We start from the raw sequence: 7,538 nt of genomic DNA, 5'->3' as shown, positions 1-7,538 counted from the left end.
TACTTTTGTGCCCAGTCTCCTGCGGAGCCGCTATTCCCCATGGTCCTTACGGAGTTCCCAGCATCCACTACGGACTACGAGAAATAGAATTATCGGTAAGTAAATTCTTATTTATTCTCATACGGGGGCTGTGCTAAGACCGACTATTGCGTCGGCATGGGTGTGTAGCGCAATTGCAGCTTGGACAGATGAGCTGACAGATCACTTTGATAATATGGATAAGGATACTATATTCTTAACTCTAGCCCATATAAAAGACGCAGTCTTATTTATGAGGGATGCTCAAAGGGACATAGGATTGCTGGCTTCTAGGGCCAATGCCATGTCTATCTCAGCGAGAAGATCCTTATGGACTCGCCAATGGACGGGTGATGCGGATTCCAAAAAAACATATGGAAGTACTACCCTATAAGGGTGATGTATTGTTTGGGGATGGGCTGACGGACCTGGTTTCCACAGCTACAGCAGGTAAATCACATTTTTTACCATATATTCCCCAACAGCAAAAGAAAGTAACACCCTATCAGATGCAGTCCTTTCGGTCGCACAAGTCCAAAAGAGGTCGGGGATCCTCTTTCCTCGTCAGAGGTAAGGGCAGAGGCAAAAAAGCACCTGCTTCGGCAGGTGCCCAGGAACAAAAGTCCTCCCCGGCTGCTCCAAAACCCACAGCATGACGCTGGGGCTCCCCTGAGGCAGTCCGCACCGGTGGGGGCATGTCTTCGACTTTTCAGTCAGGCCTGGGTCAGATCAGACCTGAATCCCTGGGTGTTGGAAATAGTTTCCCAGGGGTACAAACTGGAATTCGAAGAGGTGCCCCCGCGCCGATTTTTCAAATCGGCCCTACCAGCTTCCACATCGGAAAGGGATGTAGTGTTAGCTGCAATTAAAACGCTGTGTATACAGCAAGTGATAACCAAGGTTCCCCTGCACCAGCAGGGAAGAGGTTACTACTCAACCCTATTTGTGGTCCCGAAACCGGACGGTTCGGTCAGACCTATTTTGAATCTGAAATCCCTAAACCTGTACATAAAAAGATTCAAATTCAAAATGGAATCACTCAGAGCGATAATAGCCAACATGGAGGAGGGGAAGTTTATGGTGTCTCTGGACATAAAGGATGCGTACCTTCATGTCCCCATATATGCCCTCCATCAGGAATACCTGAGATTCGCTGTACAGGATTGTCATTACCAATTTCAGACGTTGCCGTTTGGACTTTCCACGGCCCCGAGGATTTTCACCAAGATAATGGCGGAAATGATGGTGGTCCTGCGCAAGCATGGAGTCACAATTATCCCATACTTGGACGATCTCCTGATAAAAGTGAGATCAAGGGAAAAATTGCTGAGCAGTGTGGCGCTATCTCTGAGAGTGCTCCAGCAACATGGTTGGATTCTAAATCTACTGAAGTCACAGTTGACTCCGACAACTCGACTACCGTTCCTAGGTATGATACTGGATACGGAACAAATGAAGGTCTTCCTCCCAATAGCGAGAGCCCAGGACATCCAGAACATGGTCAGAGACCTGCTAAAACCGAAAAGGGTGTCAGTTCACCAATGCACTCGAGTTCTGGGAAAAATGGTGGCGGCCTACGAGGCCATTCCCTTCGGAAGGTTCCATGCAAGGACTTTTCAATGGGACCTTCTGGAAAGGTGGTCCGGGTCCCATCTGCACTTACATCGGAAAATAACTCTGTCCCCAGGGGCCAGTGTGTCTCTCCTGTCGTGGTTGCAAAGTGCTCACCTGCTGGAGGGTCGCCGGTTCGGGATTCAGGACTGGAACCTGGTTACCACGGACGCGAGCCTCCGAGGATGGGGAGCGGTCACACAGGGAAAAAACTTTCAGCAACTTTGGTCAGACCAGGAGTCCTGTCTACACATCAATGTGTTGGAACTCAGGGCCATTTACAACGGCCTTCGACAAACGGAGAGTCTTCTTCGAAACCTACCGGTTCTGATTCAATCAGACAATGTCACAGCAGTGGCTCATGTGAACCGCCAAGGCGGGACAAGAAGCAGAGTCGCGATGGCGGAAGCCACCAGGATTCTTCGCTGGGCGGAAAATCACGTAAGCGCTCTGTCGGCTGTCTTCATTCCGGGAGTGGACAACTGGGAAGCAGACTTCCTCAGCAGACACGATCTCCATCCAGGAGAGTGGGCACTTCATCAAGAAGTCTTTGCAGACATAACACGTCTTTGGGGAACTCCTCAAATAGACATGATGGCGTCACGCCTCAACAAAAAGCTTCGGAGGTATTGTGCCAGGTCTCGGGACCCTCAGGCAGTGGCAGTAGACGCTCTGATAACACCGTGGGTGTTCAAATCGGTCTACGTGTTTCCTCCTCTTCCTCTCATCACAAAAGTGTTGAGGATCATAAGGCAAAGAAGAGTACAGACGATACTCGTTGTCCCAGACTGGCCTCGAAGGGCCTGGTACTCAGATCTATAAGAGATGCTCACAGGAGATCTCTGGCCTCTTCGTCTGAGGGAAGACCTGTTGCAACAGGGGCCCTGTGTATTTCAGGACTTACCGCGGTTACGTTTGACGGCATGGCGGTTGAACGCCGAATCCTAGCGAAAAAGGGGATTCCGGAAGAGGTCATCCCTACTTTAATAAAGGCTAGGAAGGAGGTGACGGTTAAGCATTATCACCGTATCTGGCGAAAGTATGTGTCTTGGTGTGAGACCAAGAATGCACCTACGGAAGATTTTCATCTGGGTCATTTTCTCCACTTCCTACAGACAGTAGTGGATATGGGCCTGAAATTAGGCTCTGTTAAGGTTCATATTTCGGCCCTCTCGATTTTCTTTCAGAAGGAATTGGCTTCTCTTCCAGAAGTCCAGACGTTTGTAAAGGGAGTGCTACACATCCAGCCTCCTTTTGTGCCTCCAGTGGCACCGTGGGCCCTCAACGTGGTGTTGCAGTTCCTAAAATCACACTGGTTTGAACCGCTTAACAAGGTTGAGTTGAAATTTCTTACTTGGAAGGTGGTCATGTTGTTGGCCTTGGCATCAGCAAGGCGAGTATCAGAATTGGCGGCTTTGTCACACAAAAGTCCCTACTTGATTTTTCATGTGGATTGATCTGAATTGAGAACATGTCCGCAATTTTTTCCTAAGGTGGTTTCTTCATTCCATGTGAATCAACCTATTGTGGTGCCTGTGGCTACAAGTGACCTGGAGGATTCCAGATCCCTGGACGTAGTCAGGGCTTTAAAGATTTATGTAGCCAGGACGGCTAGAATTAGGAAAACAGAGGCTCTGTTTGTCCTGTATGCGGCCAATAAGATTGGCGCACCTGCTTCTAAGCAGACTATTGCTCGCTGGATCTGTAATACGATTCAGCAGGCTCACTCTGCGGCTGGATTGCCGGTACCAAATTCGGTTAAGGCCCATTCCACTAGGAAGGTGGGCTCTTCTTGGGCGGCTGCCCGAGGCGTCTCGGCATTACAACTTTGCCGAGCGGCGACTTGGTCGGGGTCAAACACTTTTGCTAAATTCTACAAGTTTGATACCCTGGCTGATGAGGACCTAGCGTTTGCTCAGTCGGTGCTGCAGAGTCATACGCATTCTCCCGCCCGATTGGATGCTTTGGTATAAACCCCATGGTCCTTACGGAGTCCCCAGCATCCTCTAGGACGTAAGAGAAAATAAGATTTTAAACCTACCGGTAAATCTATTTCTCCTAGTCCGTAGAGGATGCTGGGCGCCCGTCCCAGTGTGGAAACTCTGCAAGACTTGTATATAGTTGTTGCTTACATAAGGGTTATGTTACAGTTGAAATTGGTTTTGGACCGTTACTGTAGTTGTACATATGGTTAACTGGTTGTGTATAATCCAGGTTACATGGTATGATTGGTGTGGGCTGGTATGAATCTTGCCCTTGGATTGCTAAATCCTGCCTTGTATTGTCCATCTCCTCTGGGCACAGTTCTCTAACTGAGGTCTGGAGGAGGGGCATAGAGGGAGGAGCCAGTGCACACCCATAGTCAAAGTTCTTTTTAGGTGCCCTATCTCCTGCGGAGCCCGTCTATACCCCATGGTCCTTACGGAGTCCCCAGCATCCTCTACGGACTAGGAGAAATAGATTTACCGGTAGGTTTAAAATCTTATGTTTAACATCACATACCATTAAATATGAGGTGGTAGAACAGCCATTTAAAAAAGGTGAACCGCTTAAATAATGGGGCTAATTTATCTGCAGGGTGAAGTGTGTTGAAACAAATTAAAATGTTGACATGGACGTATTGCCGACAAAAATGCTGACGTGCAGTGTCGAAACCAGACTGTTGACATACATCTTTTAACCTAAACCCTAAAAATAATACAAAAATGTACTGTTGACATTTTGATGTTAATAGATGTCGACATTCCATCCATGATGACATTCTGACCAGATAACTGTGCAACATCAGATGCTGTATTACATTAGTTGGGGTGCTGGTAAATATGAGATGCATACAGTACCTCTAAATATACTGTAACCAGGAGGCCTTTCTCTTAGACCAGGCATGTCCAAACTGCGGCCCTCCAGCTGTTGAGAAACCACACATCCCAGCATGCCCTGACACAGCTTTAGCATTCTCTGACAGCAAAACTGTGTCAGGGCATGCTGGGATATGTAGTTTCACAACAGCTGGAGGGCCGCAGTTTGGACATGCCTGTCTTAGACCATAGGTCTGCAAACTCGGTCCTCATTACACCACACGGTGCATGTTTTGCAGGTCTCATAGAATCACAAGTGAAATAATTAACTCCACCTGCGCACCTATTAAAATGTGTCCGTGAGTAATTAATACACCTGTGCACCTGCTGGGTTACCTGCAAAACATGCACTGTGTGGGGTCCTGAGGACCGAGTCTGCAGACCTATGTCTTAGACCCTGCTGCAGGAAACTGGCGTCATGGGTAACCTGTGACATCATATGCAGGTATTTCATGCCTGGTACAGCTGATGGCAATAGCCATAGATGACTATCGGTGGTTGAGAACCACAGGTTAAACATCAAGGCCGGACTGGAACATGGACCTCTCATATAATGACACCCGTCTGGAGGGTGTCATTACATGAGCCACCACTGACCTAGTAGTGCATTGCAGGCTGGGTGTAGAGTATAGTGTCTCAGCTCAACCGTATGGGAGCCGACGCTAGCCGACAAATACTCTCAGGTCCCGGTTGACCATCTTGGCCTGTTTGTGTTTTTAGCTCCAAGACTCCTTTGAGATCCTCCAAGAAGGGGAGAGTGTAAGTCCTAGCTACTGCAATGCTATAACAAGCCACACCGTCACCAAACCACGGAGCGTGGGATTGTGGGAGATCCTTATTAATGTAATAGATTATAAACACTCATCTAGGTGCAACAGAATATTCTGGCGAAATATAAGTAAACGTAAATAATAATTACACCCTTTAAACCACTCTTGTAAGTGTTCCGCGTGATCTCCTGATGGTGAATACCGATGAGAAAAAAAGACTACTGCTAATTGCTGAGTAACCTTTTCCACAATAGGGCAGCTAAATAGATCTAGGCCCAATACCTTGTTCAAATGTATGTGTTCGATGCTATCAAATTGTACATTTACATTATGTGCATTCAAGGGGGTGTGGGGGTAAGGGGTTCAATTCAATACGGTGTGCCACTGGGCATTTCCACCATCGCCCCGCTCTAGCACATACATGCCATATACAATGTGGCTGACAGGACGTTTCCCCACACTCCTCTATGGGTTGCGAGCGAAAACATGCAATGCCAGCAGACATGACGTGCTGGTATGTAAGGGCACATCACGCCAAATTGAATTCCTCCAATGAACCCTATCAAAATCCAATTAATTTAGGGCCTGATTTAGAGATGTACGCTAACCCGATGGCGGGAGGACTGCGCATGATATGTCCTGCACACGTGCAGCCCTCCAGCTGCAAGCCCGCCCACAGGGGGTGATTCAGGTGCGGTCGGAGTTGCTATCACTTCCTTGGAGGCGGTGGTGATATCACTGTATGTAAATGCAGCAGGAGGCGTCTATTACACACAGGCGCCTCCTGCAGCACTAGTGATCCAATGTGCTTTCCTAGGAGGCCGCATCAGATCAAAGCACCCACCATAAGGCGGCTTGCGGCACCCACACCCGCCCATTGCAGAGGCCAGGAAATCTCTGTCCTCTTCCCACCACCTAAATGGCGACAAGCCTCTGTTTTTTCAAAGGAAGCCTGTCGACGCCCCCGAAACAGCCGACCTGTGCCCTATACCACAGGACCCATTCGCGCATCCACAAAGTACTGAAAACAGCACCAGAAGGTCTCCCGAAATTTCTCCCAGCCACAGCTTGATTAACAAGCTGCGATGTTCTAGGGGGCATCCTGGCCAGCGTTCCCGGAAACTGCAATTCCGTCTATCTCTCAATCAGGCCTATTAGGTGGGATGGTAAAACTATAGTAATAATCCCTGAATGTTTGGGATTTTTGTTGAACCTGAAAGTAAGACTTCCACAGCCAATATCCGCATTGTAATCCAATAGATCGATCTCACCCCCAAAACAAATACACATTATTTGACAAGTATCCTCTGCAGTATAGGAAATGAGGGTTGTGTCGATGTTAGCATTGAAAATGTCATTTAAAATTACATTACATGTGTTTTCACCTTGTTGCAGCTTTAACACATTAGTTGGTACGCACCGAAATGCAATGTGCATTACACTAATTTATCTTTTGTGTTTTGTCTGTGCTTTCCCACAAATGTCTTTATATCATCAGGCAGAGTTGGCAGTGGCCTTGCCCTTGAATATGACACAATTCAGCTCTAATCTATTAATTAAATTGTATCCACACAGTGTTTCCAAGCTCATTTGAATGACTTTACTGTCTGGATGATTGAAAGGCTTGGTGAAAAATGTGAGATTTTTTTTTTTTTTTTTTTTACCCATTGTTCTTGAGCTTGTCCACACTGACACAATATAAAAATCTTTGTAGTGTTTTTTGTTTTTTCACAATAACCACATCCTGGAGTGTAAAGTTTTACAAACCTAATTTTCAATTTCCGGTTTAGTGGTCATCTGGAAAAAAATCAGATTTTTTTAACTTTAGCGTTACATACACGACATTCAAGGTGTGCTTTAAGCATGGTTTTGGAATATATTTAAATTATATCATCAGTGGAAACATTCATCGCAGTTGAGGTCATCAAATAATTAAAAAAAAAATCAGAAATTGCTTACCACACAGTGCCACATATCCCAGTGGTGGTTTTCTTAAAAATGAGTCACAAAGGTGTAATCATTGTTGGAGTAAGAATCTCCTATATAATAGCCCAGATCTGTGACTTTGTGCCTCATTTGCTAACGCTGGGCGGAGTCACAACACAGGGCGGAGTTAGTCAAATGAGTCACAGATCTGGGCAAATTTATAGGAGCAGAAGCAGATGGTATGGGCATGGCACAGGCAGGGGTGCATACCTCCCAGCTTTCTTCAGGCAGACAGGGGTGCATACCTCCCAGCTTTCTTCAGGCAGAAGGAGGGACACACACGTGCGGCGAAAAG

The sequence above is a fragment of the Pseudophryne corroboree genome, chromosome 8, assembly GCF_028390025.1.
Source record: "Pseudophryne corroboree isolate aPseCor3 chromosome 8, aPseCor3.hap2, whole genome shotgun sequence".
Lineage (NCBI taxonomy): Eukaryota > Metazoa > Chordata > Amphibia > Anura > Myobatrachidae > Pseudophryne > Pseudophryne corroboree.
This window is presented reverse-complemented; position numbering follows the sequence as displayed.